The sequence below is a fragment of the Heteronotia binoei genome, chromosome 5 (genome assembly GCF_032191835.1).
Source record: "Heteronotia binoei isolate CCM8104 ecotype False Entrance Well chromosome 5, APGP_CSIRO_Hbin_v1, whole genome shotgun sequence".
Lineage (NCBI taxonomy): Eukaryota > Metazoa > Chordata > Lepidosauria > Squamata > Gekkonidae > Heteronotia > Heteronotia binoei.
Window position 1 is genome coordinate 101,955,411 of NC_083227.1, and position 21,432 is coordinate 101,976,842.

At 43.6% G+C, this 21,432-nt stretch overlaps 1 pseudogene; it reads left to right on the plus strand.

Moving 5' to 3' along the window:
- LOC132572029 (inter-alpha-trypsin inhibitor heavy chain H4-like) overlaps nucleotides 1-19,747 on the plus strand; it is a 42,503-nt pseudogene extending 22,756 nt beyond the window's left edge.
- Nucleotides 19,748-21,432: the final 1,685 nt, after the last annotated feature.

Here is a 21,432-nt window from a genome sequence, read left to right on the forward strand (position 1 = left end):
GTGCCTCCTGGAAATAAGAAAATCCAGTCCCCAGGAAGAAATATTATATATTATGTTGAATTGTAGGCTTGTTTTGAGCTTTGTATTGTTTTGGTTATGCAGTTTGATTGAGGTTTTCCTAGATAGGCTTTTCAGGTGCAGTTTTGCCCCCGGGTCTGGTTGTTAAGAATCGACCTCTGGACCTCACTCACCGGCAGTAGTGAGGTTCCACAGGCAACGCCCTCTGGATCCTATGTTGCCCATTGGTTTGCCTAGGCTGCCATGGTTGTCCAGAGTGATTGTTAAAAGGTTGTGCCTCCTGGAAATAAGAAAATCCAGTCCCCAGGAAGAAATATTATATATTATGTTGAATTGTAGGCTTGTTTTGAGCTTTGTATTGTTTTGGTTATGCAGTTTGATTGAGGTTTTCCTAGATAGGCTTTTCAGGTGCAGTTTTGCCCCCGGGTCTGGTTGTTAAGAATCGACCTCTGGACCTCACTCACCGGCAGTAGTGAGGTTCCACAGGCAACGCCCTCTGGATCCTGGCCTACCGGAAATGGCAGGATCCCACAGGCATCGGAGACAACTCCCCTAGCTGCAGTCACACAGGAGCTGATTGCTCTACGCTCAGGGAGAAGAAATTCCTCAAGCAACAGCCAGTTGATCGAGTTAAGAGATCCATGATTGGACCTGTTCCAGGCTTAGGGACTGTAGTAATGTAATGGTGCAGTCCTGGGGTCTGGAGCGGGCCTGTTCAAATGGTTATCAAATTTATTCCAGATGTGTTTCTAAGTATGGGTTTGATGTTTGGTTTTAATAGATTGATTTTGGTATGTATGAAGGTTTGTGGATGTAATGATAAGTAATCAAGCCCAGCTTGAAAGAGGGGAATGAGACGGCAGAGTAAGAAGGGATATTGATAAAGGGAAATATGGATTGCTGGATAATTGGAAATGGTAGAGAAGGGTGGAATTAATAAGGCCCACAGAAATGCTTTTAGAATCTTTTTGCCTAAGCAAAAGGGGAACTGGCTGCCAGCTAAGCAAACGAAGAAGACAAGCAGCAAAATTTGTAACTTCCTGAGCAAACCGCAGAGCAGCAGGGTTGCTAAAGGCCAGCTGGAACATCAGCAGAGGGAACTTCCTCTTTTTCTGCAGAAGGTAGAACATATACGCAGGTTAATAGCAATTTAGCAATAAGGAAACAAGGGACAGCTGGCAACAAGAAGGAGCCCATATAAGGTAAAGGCAGGAAGAGTGAGAAATAAACAGGCTGAACCGACAGACTAATGCATGTTTTTGTCAGTGTCCCAGGGACCTGGGAAGCTGAGATGTTTTAGGTAGTGAGTGGGTGGAGGCACCCTATAAAGGACGGCAGGTAATTGCAGTCATTGCTCAGATTTTCTCTGAAGCCCGTGTACAATGGTCTAGATGCACGTTAAATAAAGAAGCTGTTTTCCTGATCTTGCCTCAGACCTCGTTTGTAAGTATGATTTACTATTAATTGGAGAATACAGGACTTTTCCTGCTACAAGGTCAGGAAGATGACATGGGAGGAAGTGGTTTAAAATCCCCCCCCCCCCCATTCCTCAGTCTCAGCTGAAAATGAGGCCACCTAGGATTGCTAGTTCCCAGTTGGGATCAGGGGATCCCTTGATTTGGTTATCAGAAAGCGGGGGGGGGAATGTCTGCTGGGCACCCCATTATACCCTATGGCAGGCGTGGGGAACGTCAGTCCCAAGGGCCATTTACGGCCCTTGAGATCACTTGGTCTGGCCTTCAGGGATTGCTGGGCTGAGGTGAGCCACATGGCGGCCTCCCTGGGGCCTAGCTGGCCAGTGAAGATCATGGGGCCCAGTGTCAGACCCCAGAGTCAAGGAATACGCAGGTATTTAACTCGGACGTTTATTCCAAGCATCATATGGCAATACAATGGTTTGCTGAAACTAACGTCACAGCTTAGAGGCACTGCATATATACCCTAGGGTCAACCATTATCTATTCAAGCAAAGCACGGCAAAAAGCGGCAGGCTATTCTGGCGGGCAATTCTAGACCCCACCCTCCTCCACTACTGCATTCCAGGTGCACTATCTATATCTGCCTCCGTTCTCCTCCAGTTCGCGACTTTGGTTGCCATGTTAACAATCTACTAAGATAACTACTAAGGGATGAGCAAAGCAGGTGAAAAAAGCAAAGCAAAAATGCAGGCAGTCTCAATCAGTTACACATTTCTTCAGGGTCAGTCTTAAAGAGTAGTCACAGCTTATTATATGACAAGAGGATAGGCAGTGGGGATAGACTCTTGACATTCTACCCCCCTTACGGTCCCCTTCCCCTGGGTTTGTCTGGATATTTGGCATGGAAGTCTTTAATCAATCTTTGACAGTTGGTTTCAGATGCTGGGACCCATTCAGCTTGACTGAGTGGGAAGTGAGTCCATTTGATGAGACAGAACAATTCACCTCATTTTAGTTTAGAGTCTATTTCCTGCACCTCATGATGAATTTGACCATGAATCAGAGTCAGAGCTGGCGGTTCCTGCTGTGGGTGTGAAGGCGAGGGACCAGGGCTGCGTTTGAGGTAGCTGGAATGGAAACAGGGGTGGACATGTCTTAAGTTTTTGGGCAAGTCTAGTTCAACAGTCACATTGTTTACAATCCTTTTAATGGGGAAGGGACACAGGTATTTCATCCCCAGTTTTTTACAGTTTGGGGTGTTGGGGAGGTGTTTGGTGGAAATGTAAACGGTATCCCCCACCTTAAGATCCCATAATTCAGAGTGTCTGGGGATGGTAGGCCAAACTGAGCCCCCTCTCAACCCCTGCCAGACCGCATAGGTGCTCCCAAAACTTGGCAACAAATTGTGCCCCGCGGTTGGAAATCACCTTACTGGGAAAAGCATGTAAGTGGAATACGTGCTGTATAAACAATTTGGCAAGTTTCTTAGCGGTGGGTAATTGTTTGCATGGGATAAAGTGAGCTTGTTTGGAGAAGGTGTCCACTACTACCCATACCACTGTCTTCCCTTGGGAAGGAGGCAGGTTGGTAATAAAATCCATGGAAATGCATTCCCAGGGCCTAGAGGCGGAGGGGGGGGGGTAGTGGCTGCAGTTTCCCTGGTGGGGGCTCCGCCCGTTTCTTTGCCATTACGCACGTGGGGCAACTAGCAACGTATTGGGCTATGTCCTTCCTTAGATCAGGCCACCAGAATTGCCTTTGTACTAGGTGGATGGTTTTTACAAATCTGAAGTGCACCCCCAGCTTCGAATCATGCGCTCTCTCTGAATCACTTCGCCCCGTAGTTTTTCCGGCATGAACAATTTATCCCCTTTTAGCCACAACCCCTCGTTGGAGCATTATAATTGTAATTTGTCATCTGGCGGGTCATCCGCCAGGGAATTTTTTATGGATTCATAGAATGTATCGGGGCCCTCTGCCTCCTTCTGTGTTTACGAGCGGATGGTGACCAAAGCGCTCAGTTGGGCGGGGGTAAAGAGGGAGTCAACTACCTCCTCCTTCTTGCTATCGTGTTATGGGAGGTGGGATAACGTGTCTGCTAGGAAGTTCAGCCTCCCGGGAATGTGGCCAAGGGTAAATTTAAAGCGATGGAAGAACCCCGCCTACCAAATTTATTTATTGTTCAGCTTTTGGGTGGCGATCAGTGCCACCAAGTTCTTTCTGATCTGTCCAAAGCTCAAATGGCTCCCTGGCCCCTTCTAGATAATGCCTCCAGGGCCAGTTTAATGGCTGAGGCTTCCTTGTCCCACACTGACCAATTTCGTTCGGTTGAACTAAATTTTTGGGACAAATAAGCGCAAGGGTGCAACTTCCCATCCTCCCCTTCCTGGAGCAACACAGCTGTGCGGGCCACGCTGCTTGCATCACATTGAACCACAAACCTTTTGTTCTTGTCTGGGTGAATTAGGCAAGGCTTTCAGTTCCTCAAACGCCGTTTGGCACTGAGCCATCCATTTTAAGCTTGTGCTGCCCTTTAGTGCTTGCGCTCCCTTGCCTTTCATTTTCAAGAGGTCTATTAGGGGGAGGATCATCTCCGTAAAGTTGTTTATGAACCCCCTGTAGAAATTTGTGAACCTGAGGAAGCTTTGGAGCTGTTTACAGGTTCAAGGGGCCTCCCAATCCACTACCACTTTGATTTTGGTGGGGTCCATTCCCAACCCATCCGCCAAGATTCTGTAACTCAGAAAATCTAGTTCTGTTCAGTGAAATTTACATTTTGATAGATTGGCAAACAGTTTGTAGTCATACAATGTCTGTAGCACCTGCCTGACCATGTTAATGTGAGAAGGGAGGTTTGGGAGTATATTAACACATAATCCAGGTAACAAACCATGCCCTTATTCAAGAATCATTGCAACACTTCATTGATTAAGTTCATAAACACCCCGGGTGCACCCTTCAGGCCAAAAGACATCACTAAGTATTCATACTGCCCTAACGGGGTGTTGAACACCATTTTCCACTCGTCCCCCTCCTTAATCCGGAAGCGGAAGTAGGCATCACGGAGGTCCAATTTTTCCTTGGGACACTTTGCTCAACAAGTCTCATATGAGGGGGAGTGGGTAGGCATTACTCATGGAAATCGCATTCAACCCTCTAAAGTCCATGCAAAACCTCAAACTAAGGGGTGCTTTGGAAGAAGATCTCCTGGCCTCTTATAAAAACTTGCCAACACATGAGCAACAATCAATTACAGTTAGACTAGAGTAACTGAGAACATGTCTTTTATTTAATCAGAACAAGGACGAAGAGCAACTGACTTTAACTCCTCTACAAATTCCAGTTAACTTGTCTCCAGTCCCTTCTTCTCAACAGAATTCAGCTGGCCCAATAAACCAAACAATGGTGGCGAGAAAGAACACTTCAGAAAAGCATGCCAGCCCAATGACATCACTTCCGGGTGACATCATCTCACCACGTGCAAATGGAGCCCGAGCAGCGTGGGTTTTGCCTGGAATGGGGGCTCATAGAATTGGACCCCTGGTCCAACCTTTTTGAAACTGGAGGGGGGAGGTTGAGGGGAGGTACCAGATTCTATGCTGAAAGATTGGTGCCTCTATCTCACAAAACAGCCCTCCCCCCCCCCCGAGCCCAGATACCCACAGATCAATTCTCCATTATACCCTATGAGGACTGGTGTCCGTAGGGCAGTGGTGGGAAACCGTTTTTCTGCCAAGGCCCATTTGGATATTTATAACATCATTCACGGGCCATACGAAACTATCAACTTAAAAAACAGTTCTGGGGTCAGGCCAGCAAAATTAATGCAAAGAAAGGGGGGAAGAAATGGAAATTAAGGGAAACAAGGAAATGGGGGGGGGGGGGAGATGCAGCTGGAAGCTTTATGAGAGTCATTTGCATGGTAAGATCTTGCTGCTTGAACAGGGCAGTCTCTTGGACCCAGAGAGATTAGATCTGTAATTGAGGTCTCTGTTGCTGCAGTCACTTTCATCATTACAGAGCTCCTCAGAACCAGAAGTTGAAATGCAAATTGCAGTAGAAGAAGCTCTGGTTGCAGAAAGGGAATCAGGGAGATTTGCCAAAGGAGATAATCTGTTGCAAGGTACTTGGATGGAAAAATAATCTCCTATCTTTTATTGCTTAGGCTTGTGGAGGGGGGGAGTTCTTCTGGCTTCCTTGGACATTTGAGTGACCCCATTTCAGGCTTACATGCAAGTTAAATTGGTTACTAAAATAACAACTGACTGGATGAAAACACTTAGAGCCTTGTAGGATTCCAGGTAGCAAACAAGCTATAAACCTGATTATAAAAGGGTTTAACAAACTTAATGCTTGGAGCTGTTGTCCCTCCCAAAGCTCAGGCCCCAGTTCTTACTCAGCTTCAGACAATTGTCTAAACATTTCAGAACAATAAAAGTTCTTGCACTCTCTTAATCAAGTCCAGTCAAAAGTCTATTTCTCTGCAATAAGAGGTAGCAAGATTTTCTGCCTTAATTGGCTTGTGACTTGTAGCTTGTGGGAGGAATCTCCAAAGATAGCAGCAGGTTAAAAGAATGTTTAACAACACTTTCCAGCATACTGAATAAACCTCATGTACTTAATGAGCTGGGTGATGTTTGCTGTTGCCGAAATAATAATAAAATCTAATCAGACAATAAGAAATAAAAACTTTTAAAAGCCCGGAGGTCTGTGGAGGGTGTCTTGCTGGTCCCCACCCAGCCGGAAGTCCCCCCTGATTGAGGCAGCTAGGAAAACTTGCTCTCCAATTTACCTGGGATTGTCTCCAACCCCCCCCCCCCCCCCGGCCAGTTAGCCTGTTTTTGCTCTCTAATTGACCCTCAGCAAAGAAGGGCGTTCATGCTGGCCAGATTTAATGTACTGCCATCAGCCATCTTTTCCGGAAGATGTCAAAAAATTCCCGATGAACTTAGACGATGTCACTGTAGTTTGGGAGCTATTGAATCTGTTTCTCATGTTTTATTAACTTGTCCACTTTATATTAAAGTTCAGAGGAAAATTTTTGAATCCCCTTCTTTGTACATGGTGTGGCCTTCCTGACAGAGTTAAGGTCCAGCGGTTACTTTTTGGTTATAACCCTCTTATAACCTCTAATGTTGCCTGTTTCCTTCAGCTCACAATTTGAACCAGGAAAGCTATTAACTCAGGGCTTTCTTTGTAGGCTACACCCCCTGACATCACCATTGTTTCACATAAGGCTTTTTGTAGAAAAAGCTCAGCGGGACCTCATTTGCATATTAGGCTACAACCTCTGGCACCAAGCCAGCCGGAACTGTGTTCCTGTGCATTCCTGCTCAAAAAAAGCCCTGTATTAACTGATGTATTTTGTTTATGCCTTGCTTTGTTCTTTCACTGCATTTTTAAAGTTTTAGCTCTTAACATCTTTGATATGCCAATAAAGGTTGTCTGTCTGTCATATACAAAGGAGTTTCTGCTACAAAATAAGTCCTGCTTTCTTTGAGTACTTTCTAACTCTCTTGGTTTCCAGGAGACTTGTGCACTCTTTCCAGTACTCAAATCCCTTCTCTTGAAACAGCATACCCGTTTTGAGTTTTTAACTGACTCTTAAGCAGGGCTTTTTTTTTGTAGGAGGAGCTCCTTTGCATAGTAGGCTACACCCTCCTGATGTAGCCAATCCTCAAAGAGCTTACAGGGCTCTTCTTACAGGGCCTACTGTAAGCACTTGGTGGATTGGCTACATCAGGGGGGTGTAGCCTAATATGCAAAGGAGTTCCTGCTGCCAAAAAACCCCTGCTCTTAAGGTTTCCAAAGGCAGTTTCTAACCACACCAGGCCAGGGTTCTCTACACTATTATTATTATTATTAAATTTTTTTTGTATCCCGCCCTCCCCGCCTAGGCAGGCTCAGGGCGGCTAACAACGTTCAAATAAAACATTATACAATATACAATAATTAAAAATGGCATTAAAAGTTATACAGTAGTTAAATCCATGTCTTAAAAACCATTCCAGTTTATATAATTTATAATTTAACAGCAGCAGGGATGTTCCTGGCACTATTCTATCCATTTACATAATGGCAAGGATCACTATAGAGTTACTTTGAGGTACACTATTCAATCTAACTCCCTGTTTAACTGGGTAGGGATTTTTTTTTCCCTCTTTAGAAGATCTATCTCCTCTCCTTGGTCCGAATAAGTCTCCACTTACTTCCCAAAAATCCGTCAGCTTTACTCCAGTTCTCCATCTGTATTAAACTGCTCTCAGCTAAGGGTGAAATCAAACTGAATCTCCTCATCATCCAGTTCCAAAGTATTTCTCTGCTCAGCTGATGCTAATCCATCAGATTGTTTGGAGCAGCCTGTCACTCAAGGCCCTCTGTTTCCATGAAGAATTAACTCTTCACAGTCCTTCAGTTGTTTGTAAAGCACTTCTAAGCTTTAAAAAAGGTGCAGTCTGTCACACACCACTTCAGATTCTGTGCCTGACACACCAAATTTTGCAAAGCTTCACTCATGAGATGTCAGATTATAGGAGGAGGAGGAGATTGGATTCATACCCCACCCTTCACTCAGAGTTTCAAAGCACTTTACAATCTCCTTTCTCTTTTCCTCCCCACAAGAGACACTCTGTGAGTTGGTGGAGCTGAGAGCTCTTTCAAGAACTGTTCTTGAGAGAACATCTCTAAAAGAACTTGTGACTGACTCAAGGTCAAGACTGGCTCTGATATAGAAAGCCTTGGTTCCAGCCTTACCCCTGGCTCTATGTTATGGCTAAGTCTTTGAAATAGTTCAGAAAGATGCTTTTGTAAGGGCATAGGGACAGTGAACTGTAAGACCAATTCCCCACTAGGCTTGTTCCGGCGTCAGAGTGTCCCCCCCCCCCCATGCTTCCATCCAATTTCGCACAAGCTGCTGCGCTGCAGTGACTTGGCCCGCCTTTTACCCAAGGCAACAGTTTCTGCTTGCTGCGAGAAAGAGGTGGGCCAAGTCGCAGCCATCCAATTTGTGCAAAATTGGATGGAAGTATTGTGTTGGGGCGGGGGGAGAACAAGCCTAGTGGGGAATCGGTCTAACTGTAACCTATTGTAGATACTATTGTAGATATTGTAGATAATCACTAGGAAATGCATGTCCTTTTGCTTTACATAGACTTGTAGCAAGAGTAATTAACAGGCAACTTTTATTACCTTTTATTGGTTTCCCATGTAAATGCTATCCAGACCAAATGGTCTTCCAATTTATTACACTATTTTGCCATTTGATCCTAACTTTGTATCAGTTTACACTCAACTAACCAGCTATATTTATTTCAGCTCACTGTACCCCATCCCCTCATCTGAAGAAGTATGCATGCATATGAAAGCTTACATTCTGAATAAAACTTTGTTGGTCTTAAAGGTGCTACTTGACTCCTAGTTTGTTCTATTGTAGATACTCCTTGTTGCTGTCAATATGCTCGTCCTGTGTAATTTCTTAATTGATTAATTTGTCATGTTTAAATGCTTACACTTTGTTTCAGATTTCTGCAATCTAAGCCCTATTGCATTGTTTATTGGATGTCCCATCATGTTGATCATATTGACATACACTGTGTTCTACACTTTGAGTCTCAGTGGAAAAAGCTGACTCTAAACAAAAAAAATCAAAATGTAACACATTTCATTTTTCAACTCTGATTAATATTTGTATTCTCTGTGATCTTCTCCGTATTCATTCAAAAATTCAGCAAATTATATCCAGTAGTTAACGTGCCCAACTACATGAGCATGTTTGCCTCTTCTGCTTGATAGGTGTTACAGATGTCCATGACATTCAAGGAAACATAAAGCAGGCTAATAATCGGAAATACTTCCTCTACTGTCTTGGCTTTGGCTCTGATGTCGACTACTTATTCCTGAAGAAGATAGCATTAGACAATGGAGGATTTTTTCGGGATATATACGAGGATAAAGATGCAACCCTCCAGCTTCAGGTAGGACCAAATGTGTAGCAATTCATGTTTCAGGGTAAACCCATCGGGATATATTAAGGTCTACCCATAGTTGTTTAGCATGACTGGTACATTAGATTTAATACCACAGTAACCTCTTCTCTCTGACTGAAGAACTTTTATCATGAGGTAGCTACTCCCATCCTGAAGGAGATTGAAATGGACTATCTTGACAACACAGTACAGGAAATCACTCAGAATAACTTCAAACTGCTCTTTGACGTCTCCGAGACTGTAGTAGCTGGGAAAATCAGCAATGAACTTGAAGTTTTCCCTGTAGAAATTAAAGCTCAAACAGTAAGTATTTGGCAGTTATGGCTTTGTTTGCATGAAGTGCTGCCAGTTGTTGGATAATAACTATTATTTCACCTGATTCAGATTTGGATTAGAGAGCCAATTTGGTGTAGTGGTTAAGAGCACAGATTCTAATCTGGGAGATAGCCAGGTTTTATTCCCCACTCTTCCACATGCAACTGCTGGTGTGACCTCGGATCAGTCTCTCGGAGCTGTTATCTCAAGTTCTGTCAGAACTGTTCTCTCAAGAACAGTTCTCTCAGAGCTCTCTCAGCCCCACCTACCTCAGAGGGTGTCCATCATGGGGAGGGGAAGATTGTAAGCCACTCTGAGGCTCTGAATGAAGGGGGAGTATAAATCCAATCTCTTCCTCCAAACTAACAAATAATTGTGCTTGTCTTTGAGGATTTCTTTAAATTCTTAGGAGTTCTGAAGAAAATATGTAAATATGTACTAATAAAATCTTGTGTGCTATTAACACTCTGCTACCATGTGAACTTTTTACAAAGTCTGTTTCAAACATATGAGGTGCTATAGAAGATTTTGAAAACCAGTTATTCTAATAGATTCAAGATTCTGTTAAAAGGGAAATTATTATAATGAAATGTTTGCTGAAAAATCAATTGGAGAACAGTTGTGGTCTGAAATGCTAGAGAAGTACAATTTCTCCCCTTAAAATTAATTAACTTCTGTGTTCCTTTTCATTTTTCAGCAAGTATGTACACGAAGAACACAAACAGCAATACACTTTGAAGCACAGTCTACTAACATTCTAAACATTTTGCACACAAGAAATTCATCTGGTGTTGTGGATGTTTAGAATGTAAACTTACAATGCTTGGTTGCTTCCACAAATTATAGTTGGGATATGTGAAGTTTTTTGTTTGTTTTACAAGTAACTTAAATAGGAAAGTTTACAGGTTTGGTCAATTTCTCCTAGGAAGTTCCTTCCAAAAAGGCCAAGGTAGCATCATAACAGTACGTGCTAACTTCCCTTCAGAAAGGCCAGGAAGTTTAGGAAAAGTGCAGGAAGGTGATCTAAAGATTTGTTGATAGACACAAGGTTCCTAAGATTTGTTGATAGACAGAAGGTTCCTAAGGAGATGGATAGGGAGAAAAAGAAATTAGAGAGCCAGGCTGCAGAATAGGATGGTTTCATAATAAAACAGTTCCCAAAGAAAAATGAAGAAGTCCTGTCAGAGCTTAATTTTGGAGGTTAAAGTTGAATGAGCAGAGTGCCCTTGTCAGAGGCCACACTGGAAACAGCTTGAAAGGGACTAACTTCTTAGGACTGTAAGAATGTTTCAAACCTGAATGATTTCATGGTTAAAGAAAACAAGCGTGGCTCAGGAGAACTGTCTGGATTGCATTTTTTACAGTTGTGTTATTGCCTTAATTAGCAATAAGGCCCATTGTGAGAAGAATATACAATGCGCTCTAGAATGAGGGTGGGGTTGATGAATATGTATTGAATGTTAGAAGGGGTAAGTGCAGTGTTCCAATTCCACCCCATGCAGTAGAAGATGGCATTTGAACAGTCATGACATGACAGAGGCTGATAGTGAATCAGACCCCTGGTCCAGCAAGGTAAATATTGTGTACTCAGAGTGGCAGCAGCCCCTCAGTGTCTCATGCAGAGTTTTAAAACGACATGGCAGGGATTGACGCCATTAGCTTCTGCGTGCCGAGCAAATTGTCAGAACTTCTCTTTTAATTTGTGTGTAATGCTGCCACCAGGAATTTAATTCTAAACACTTTTATTTAATGTTCCCCACTGAATTGTGCCCAAGCTGTAAGGCTTCTTTGTTGAACTATGTGGCCCTGAGGATGAGACTCGTATATTTTAAAATCATAGGGCTCCAGGTTACTATAAAACAAAATAAAACTTTATTTCTAAAATAAGTGTATTGGTTTCAAAATGATTATAGCTTAATCCTTCAGTGAATAATAATGACTTTTGATTGGGGTGTCACTCTTTCACCTCACACACTCCTCACTCTCAAACCATCGTTTCTCTTCCTAATTCCATAGCTGGAATTAGTAGTGTGATCGTGAACAGAAGCAGAGTGACAGCAGTTAACTTTCAGTTGTGGTCAGTCAGCAGTGTACAGAGTTTGAGAAGCAGCCTTCTGATTGGATTTAGTAGGTGGGGCAGGGGAGTGAGCCAATAGGGACTGAGCCAGTTTGGTGTAATGGTATAGGGTGGCCAGATCGTCCCGGTCAGCCGGGAATGTCCCTCTTTTGGGCCCCAATTCCCGCCTCCCGGGCTTGCTATACCGGGACCATTATAAGTCCCGGTTTAGCCAGCCAGCGAGAGGAGCCGGCGGAAGCGGGCGGAGGCTGCGCTGCTGCTGCTGCCTCTTCTCCGTAGCTGCTCCTCCTGAGCCCATCTCGGAGGAGCAGCTGCGGAGAAGCGTGGAAAGTCCCGAATCTGGGTCCTTCTAGGACCCTGAGCAGCAACGCTGGAGGAGCAGGAGCAGGCCGGACTTGCGCCCCGCCCCTCCATTCTCTGCAGGGGCAAAGGCGGCATGCGTGGGCCTGCTTCGCTTCTCCGCCCGGCGCCCGGCCCCTCTGCTGCGCGGGCGGCAAGGGGCATGCTGGGGCGGCCTCGGAGGAGAAGGAGGCAGCGGCGCTGAGCCGTGGCTTCCTGTTGGGGCTTCCGGGCGGGCAGGGGGTCTCTCCACGGGGAAGGAGACCCCGGCCCGCCTGCTGGATGGCTGCCTGGGCCGCGCGGCGGCCCAGCGGTCTTGGGCCTGCCTTTCCCTTCCCTTCCCTTCCGCCTGCTGGGTGGCTGCCTGGGCCGGGCGGCAGCCCAGCAGTCTCCGGCCTGCCTTTCCTTTCCCTTCCCTTCCCTTCCCGCTTCGCCCGCCTGCTGGCTATATCTATATCCCTGCCTGCAAGAAGGTAAGCTTTTTGTTTTCTGGGGAGTTCTGTTTGTTTTTGTTTTCTTCCCCCCCCCCGGCAGGCAGGGAGGGGGCTGAAAGCGGTGTGGCCTAGGCTTCCCAACCCCCTCTGCTCTGGCGGGGGACTTCTGGGTTCGCAGCCTAATCTCCCGCCCCCCAGAAATCGGGAAGGGGGGGTGGGGGGGGAGAACATACCTGTAGGCTTCATATTGTTGAGATCCTGAGCCGTTTGTAAAATGTGTGGCTCCTTTAAGGCTGGGCAGGAAGAGCTTCGGAGAACAGCCCCTCCCTTTTTTTTCCCTTTCGTTTTCACAGCAAGTAGAGTTCCCCAATCTGGTAAGTATTTGTGTGTGTGAGAGGGAGGGGGGAGGGGATTCCCTGGTTTGGAGGCCCTCCCCCCGCTTTAGAAAGCGTGGGGGGGGGAGGGAAATGTCTACTGGGCACTCTATTATTCCCTATGGAGAACGATTCCCATAGGGAATAATAGGGAATTGATCCGTGGGTTTTGGGGGCTCTGGGGGGGCTATTTTTTGAGGTAGAGGCACCAAATTTTTAGTATAATATCTAGTGCCTCTCCCCAAAATACCCCCCAAGTTTCAAGAAGATTGGACCAGGGGGTCCAATTCTATGAGCCCCAAAAGATGGTGCCCCTATCCTTCATTATTTCCTATGGAAGGAAAGCATTGAAAAGGTGTGCCGTCCCTTTAAATGTGATGGCCAGAACTCCTTTGGAGTTCAATTATGCTTGTCACATCCTTGTTCCTGGCTCCACCCCCAATGTCTCCTGGCTCCACCCCCAAAGTCTCCTGGCTCCGCCCCCAAAGTACCCAGATTTTTCTTTAATTGGACTTGGCAACCCTAGTGTGGCCTAATGTGCAAATGAGTTCCTGCTGGGCTTTCTCTAAAAAAAAAAAAAAAGCCCTGAACGAAACAATGGTGTTGTCAGGGTGTGTGGCATAATATGCAAATGAGTTCCTGCTTCCCCCCCTACAAAAAAGCCCTGTTGAAGGCAACAGCTTTCCTCCACTGTATCTGCTTTCATTTATCTGTTCTGAACTGAGTGCAAATAGACTTCATTTGTCCCATTAGTTGTCTCCTCATGAGCTTGGATGTAGATGAAACAAGTTATTTCCATTAAGCCAGGCTCAGATGTGATAGTAGGCTGAAAACAGCAAATAAATAGTGTGTTGGGACTGGTAATTCTCAATGTGCATGCACTGTGGGGGCTTGAAGCTTGCATTTTGATCATGCATCTCCTGGAATTGAAATAAATGCTGCTTATCAAATGCATTGTGGTATTTTAAGCAGAACAGACAGCATGCAGCTTGTCTGCTTTGAGTTCTGCTAGATACGGAATGTTTTGATATTTATAACTTTGCCATCTGATGTAACGTAGATTCTGGAGACTGGGAGGCTTCTTGGGTTTCCCAGATGGACATTCCTTTTAAATTTTAGCAAGTGAGGGAAACTGCAAATGGATGGACTTTGAAGAGGAGAGGAAGACAGACAAATGACCTGTGCTTTATGTCATGCAGCACTCTCCAAACAATGGAGCAGGTCCTTAGAGAGGTCAGATGCCCTATAATGGAACTGACCCCAGTGTGTGTATTTTGCATTTTGTAGAGCTAGCTCATATTTTTGCCACACAATCCTCAACTGAATCAATACTTGCATGGTAAAATATCTTAACTTGTCGCAAAAAAGTGCCTTTTAATGAAATCTTATATTCCCAGGTCTCTCTTTTGTATAAAAGGGTTGAGATTTCATTTATAAGCAGTGGTTTTGAGTGAATGTGACTGTTAGAATGTTGTCATTTGTGCAGTACCAGTCTTAACAGCTTTTGGGCTGATGTTGACCAGTTTCTTAAAGTCCTCATATTTCTGACCTGTGTAGATAGGCTAGCCTGGTCTTATTAGATTTCATGAAGCTAAGCAGGGTTATCCCAGTTTTTACTTGGATGGGGATCAGGAGACTATTTAGAAAGGGTTGCTATGCAGAGGCAAGCAATGGTGTTTGTGTTTTGAAATTAAAATTTCCATAATTCTTTAATGGCTGGAGGGGATGATGGTCAACTGAAGTGGCTTCTTTTATTTACTGTCATCAGTTCTGATATTCTTACAATTTGTACAGGTTTTTTTGTACAAGTACAATTTTTAATATACTCAAATTAATTGAATTTGGAAAGAGGCCATAGCTCAGTGGTCCATCTAGTCCAGCATCCTGCCTCACACAGTGGCCCACCAGTTCCTCTGGAGGTCCAATGACAGAGCACAGAGGCTGAGGCCTTCCCCTGATAGTTGCCTCCTGGCTCTGGGATGCAGAGGTTTACTGCCTCTGAACATGGAGGTGCTCTTCAGCCATGATGGCTAGTAGCCACTGATAGACCTAGCCTTTATAATTTAACTGCTCCCCTTTTAAAGCTATCTATGCTTGTGGGCATTGCTACATCCTCTGGTCATGAATTCTACATTTAAATCACCTGTTGAGTTAAAAAAAACTGCTTCCTTTGTCTGTCTTGAATCTACTGCCCATCAGCCTCATTGGGTGTTATTATTGTGATATTTGGTTAATACAGCAGAGTTCGTCCAGTCACAGAAGTGTGATATTGAGTGAAGAAAATAAATCTCCCAAGAAGAATATTACAAAATAAAGATTACATTTATTAAAGTAGATTCAGTTCACATTCAGGTTGCAGTTGAAAGGAAAGAAAGAAGCCTAAACTAAAGAGCATTTCTAAAACAATCTAAAGGGCACTAATCTCAAGAGCACCTATCACAAGCTAAATCTGGCACTATATGCTTGGAAGCATGACGGAATTATTTTTACATGAGAGACCTGTAAAGACATGTGACTCTAGGCAGAACCATGCAGAGAATGGAGAGTGTGGTAGAACGTGCTGCTCTGGTTTGCAGGCCCCATTTCCAGCCTACCTTCTTGATTTTTTCTTCCACTTGGAGGGAGCTCCCTCCCTCCACTGGCCTGATCCAACATGGCTTCTCTTATGTTCTTATGTGACACAGAGTGTTGGACTGGAGGGGCCACTGGCCTGATCCAACGTGGCTTCTCTTATGTTCTTATGCAGGGAACCTGACCCTAGTGTCTTAGCATACTGTTTTTCCTACAGATCTGTGATAGAGAGTTGTATGTAAGTAGTGTGCACCCAGAGAGAGGTTCATACCAGTTTTGCATGTAAAAATGCAGTAGTGATACATCAAAGGAGCTCCTTTTTACATTTGCACCACCATCCCGTTCTAAGAGATGGCTCTCTTTTTATTCCAAATGACAGTCAGGATTTCTGTAATTCTGCTTCACTACACTGTACTAATAGTGTAGGCATAACTCTCTTGGAGAACTTCCCCTGGAATCTCACTGGAATCTGTCTGGCTTCTCAGCGTGGAACCCGTTCTCTTTAGTCTTCTCACGTTGAAAAAAGTAAAAAAAGAGTTTTATTTAACTTTATTTCCCCCTTTCCCTCTCTATAAATAATCTTGGTGTTTCCGGCAGTGATATTTGGGGGATTTTTGGGGACGTCACAGGAAGTGCTGTGAAGTCACTTCCTGCTTCCGGCAGTGGCATTTGGGGGAAATGATGTCACAGGAAGTGATGTCACTTCCTGTTTCTGGCGGTGGCATGACATCACCGGAAGTGACGTCACTTCCTGTTTCCGGCAGGTGGCGCGGGGGAAATGATGTCACAGGAAGTGATGTCACTTCCTGTTTCCGGCGGTGGCATGACATCACCGGAAGTGACATCACCGGAAGTGACATCACCGGAAGTGACATCACTTCCTGTTTCCGGCAGCACGCGCGCTCCGCGCGCGCGCACCCCTACCTTCCCCCCCCCCCCAGAGGTGTCCCTGGCTGGCCTTCAGACATTATGGCCACCCTAAATGGTTAAGAGTGTGATCTAGGAGAACTGGGTTTGATTCCCAATCCTCCACTTGCAGCTGCTGGAATGGCCTTGGGTCAGCCATAGTTCTTGCAAGAGTTGTTCTTGAAAGGGCAGCTTCTGGGAGTGCTCTCTCAGCCCCACCTACCTCACAGAGTGTCTGTTGCGGGGGAAGAAGATAAAGGAGATTGTAAGCTGCTCTGAGACTCTGATTCAGAGAGAAGGATGGGAAATAATTCTGCAGTCTTCCTTTTCTTCTTCTAGGAGTGCAGAAGTGTGAAATGATGGGTGATGGGCCAATGGTTTATGAAGTGCAGGTTTCAAACAATCGAAGAGCTCCATTTGGCCAATACCACTACATTGTTTACTATTATAGAGGTGCTTGATTTGAAATTGAATTTCTATAGTCATTTGTGTAAAAATCCATTGTCGCCACTTTCATTGTATAGATGAAACCTTGTTTATTTGAATCAGTGCTCTCATTACTTCACCCATGCACTTATTTGCCTAGTATCATCTGAAAAAATAATAAGATAAATATTGATAATTTGCTGAACTCCACTTTTCATTGGAGTGTATTATAAGCCTTTTGGTTGGTTCTATTGTGAATCCAGAAAATAAATGAGAATGGCATATGGCAAGTCATTTGAAAGTGTCATTTCCTTTAAGATGTGTTTGTGTATAAACATATGAATGAATATACACTCCTTGTATTCACATTTCAAATAATTGAAACTTTTTTCTCTTCTCAGCAAATGAACAAATTGACTGTTAAAGAGCAAGTAAATGTAATAGAAAGAGAAGAAATATTTCAGAATCAGAAATACATTTTTGGAAACTTCATTGAGAGATTATGGGCCTACTTAACTATTCAGCAACTGCTAGAAAAATCGTAAGTTAATACATTGAAGAATTTGCTAAATTGTAATAAAACACATTAAAGACTTTGTTCAATATAATAAAGAGAGACTTACAAGGTGATCCCAAACACGCAGAAGGCACATAGTATAATCCTCAGATGTAACAGTGTTCTTTCCAAAAGTTTCCTTAAATTCCTTGTGTATGGAATATTTAGTCTTCTCCCTGATGTCCTAGCTTTTAAAACGTAGAATACTTGCTTTCCACGCTTCATTAGTTTTGCCTTAATAAATATTAATCGTAGTTGCTTAATTCCTCTAACAACAGTGCAGGGCTGTATAATGTGTTGTGCTGCAGAAGATGAAGACATTCATGTGAAATGCTAGTGTCATGCTGGCCTTCTATGGGCAAGTTCAGAAACTTTTCCCAAGACAAGTTAGAAAGTATTGCTATACAAAAAAGATTTAAAACAAAGTGATCTTCAAAATATTTTTTGAAGAGATTTCACAGATTATATGTCATCTGACAATATCAGGTCTCAGGAAGCTGCCTTATACTGACCCATCAAGGTCAGCCTTGTCTACTCAGACTGGCAGCTGTTCTCCAGAGTCTCAAGCAACGGTCTTTCATATCACCATGTGCCTGGTCCTTACATAACAATCACTGAATAATGACTGTCACAATATCATAGTAATTATCCCAGTTAATCTCTCCCCTTTTATTTATGCTCCTATGGTGATCAAGATTTAGAATAATGATGAGTTTCATAGTACCAGCAACTTCCCTTGCTTGTCTCTCAGAAGATAACCTCAAGCATAGTTCAAAGTAGGTTTTATTTATCATTCTCACATCATGGAACTCCAGGTGACACACAGAGGATTCCCCTGAGGTCCCCCATCCAGACCGAGACTTGTGAAGGTTCAGCAAGGTTGATGCATCACATGCCTTCCATGTCCAGGTCCACATGCAGTCTCTCAGAGACTGTCTCTGGGTTCTGTAGCCAATTTTCTAGAAATTGCTGAGGCTTGCTTCACATGAAGGATTTTTTACAGATGCACACAAATGTACAATGTATGTAATTTTCCACTGTATGTAAAGACACATGCACCACAGCTAATCTAGGCCTTTTTCGCTCATGGTATTTGCCTCAGGTGCAGTGCTATTGGGAAATGTTTTCCCCCATGCTTCCCCACAGCAGTGTGGTGCATTCATACACCTCCTGTATTTTCCTTGGCTATTCCCTGAATTTTCCTAGACTCGCTTTGCTGCAATGTTTTGGGAAAGACCAGAGCAAAGTTTGGATGGCTGTCATACAGAGAGGAATATGTAGGGAATATTCAGATTATCCCATCACATCTGGTCCAATCCCGTCCACACAGTAGACATTTCCCCTAACATGGGCACTCTGCCACTGTTTGTTTTTTTTTAAATTGGCAATTGAATATTGTTATATCAATATAAAGTTATACAAATATGTATAACAGGTCCTCTGAATTTCCATGTCTAGCACTTTTTGTATGGCATATCTCTAAAACACATGGGGTAAGATACTTCTTTTTAAAATGAAAGCTGGGAATTCAGAAAACCTATTATACATATTGTTATCATGTTATATCAATATTTCAACTGCCAATAGTGTAAAAACTGAAAAAGATCATGTGAGGAGTTTAGATGCTATCAGTATATTGGGTATAATCTGCCATTTGGAAACTCTGTTATCTCCCTAGTTTTTTATGACAATATCATTAATGAACCCCCACACAATATTTTTTCTGAGCACCTTATATTTTTTAGAGTTAAACATTTATATTTTATATAACCCTGAAGCAGATTGAACTATGCTGTACACTTCTTAAAAGCATACTAGTTACCTTTTCTTTTAAACTAAGTGTTAATACTGTCTCATTTCATTCATGAAGTTTCAGAAGACAGGTTGACAGGTCACTCAAATAATGAAACAAAAAAAAAAAAATCACACAATCCTTCCTGAAGCTTTTGATGTATTGATTTTCTTAACATGCTCTTTCAAGCAACCTTGGTTTTCATTTTGCTTTATAGTTCGTTTCCATGAGGGGAAATAGAAACACCTGTCATGGAATCTGGAATCATGAAGCAATACATTCAGTGCATTTTATTTCTCTGAACCACTGTAGAAGTAAACAACACTGCTTTTTTCCATCCCTGCTTTCCAAATTCTCCTTGAAGTTCAGCTTTGTTACCTCTCTTACCTCCATGGTGGTTACCAAGCCTGATGCTGAAAAGGTGGCAAATAAATCCACAGAAGCAGGTAAATTGGCACAAAATGTCTCAATGCCAAATGTAAGCAATATAAAGTACTCTTGATATATGCCATTTTTGCCCCAGAATTTTGTTCAGATAATAGCACTAGAATAATTAATATTGTTGGAAGGCACGGGACGTTAGGATTGCCAGATCCTTAGCTTGCCCTGGCAGGAGGTGGGAGGGATCTTTCCAGAGTGAGGGGGGCAGTTATGTTGCTGTGTATGGTGTCCCCAACCAGTGTTCCCTCTAAGCTGAGTTAGTGTGAGCTAGCTCACAGTTTTTAGCCTCCAGCGCACATATTTTTGTCTTAGCTCAGGAAGGATGACCTCACAGCACACTAATTTATGCAGTAGCTCACAACTTTAATGCCAGTAGCTCACAACTTCAGTGCCAGTAGCTCACAAGTTAGAATTTTTGCTCACAGAACTCTGCAGCCTAGAGGGAAGATAGTTACTTATGCTTGGTGTGAGAGCTGAGTGGAATGAGTTTGCTTTAAATCAAACTTTGCAGGGGGGTCTGTATTGTTTTCTACTAACAGTTTAAGATAGATAATCAACCCTTGCCATCTCCAGGTTGGGAAGTTGCTGGAGATTTGGTAGGGGAACTTTGAAAGGCAGGGACCTCAGCAGAGTATAACGCCAAAGAGTCCCCCCTCCAGGTGTGTGTGGGGGAAAGTGATATATGGCAGTGTATTTTAGTTTGAATTTTGAAAGAAGGAAGTGTCTTCAGAGGAAAAGGTGCCCAGAAAGTGACATTATGGGAAGAGGTGGAATGTTTTGTCCAGTGTGCTGGAAGTGGCATCATTAGATGGTGTGGAGCTTGGGACCTTTGACCTTTGACTGGAAGTGACACCACAGATCATGACATCACAAGAGTCCCCTGGCTCCACCCCCAAAGTCCTCATATATTTCCTGAGTTGGACCTGGCAACCCTATTCTAGACTTAGGCTTTGAAGCCAATGAAGGTAAAAATCCACAACAAGATAAAAATAATAATTATTTTTATTAAGGTGCAAAAATATTTAAAAAGAGATAAGAATGTGAAGGAATAAAATAACAAACTCTGTGCTTATTCTGCTTAGCTAGTACAGTAAACAAAGTTCCAAGTTACCAGATGTAAATCCAAAGCTGTCAGGGTCAGCAACAAGGCCACTCTGACAAAGCAGGCTGTACCCCACAGGAGCAGTGATTCAGTTGCCCTGAGCCCATTTTTGGGGTAGGGCAAAGCATGAATTGAATAAATGAAATGAAAAGATGGATGTCATGCAAAGCTAGGCTGAGCAACCACTGACATCATTCATGCCAAATAACCACTAAGCCCCAGGAAGGACAAAAGTTATCTATCTTTATAGAAAAGGATTCTGATGGACCCCAGGCCTGTTGGGTCAATCAAAAACCAGAAAGATGATGTAACTCTCTCAGTGAGTTGCTAGGCACATGATGTGGAAGGCTTGACCTAGGGAGGAAAATGAAACTTTACTGCAGATTAGTTTATGCCTCTTTGCCTCAGGTGCAAATGATGGCTTTTGGTATGCACTAATCCAGCATTGTTAAACATGCTGCCAGTGGGATGGATCAGGCCCCTGGAGGGCTCCTATCAATCCCACAAGCAACTCACAGTTGTCTGCTTTCTTCTCCCTCTCTCTTGCTTCCTTCTGAGTCTCAGCTTGCTTTGCCAGGCTTGCTCAATTGCACAGGAACTACAGAAAAAAGCCTCTATTTTCTCCATTGGCTGAGGCTTCTCCCTTGGGAGGAAGGTGGGAGGGAGAGCTTGCTTTGC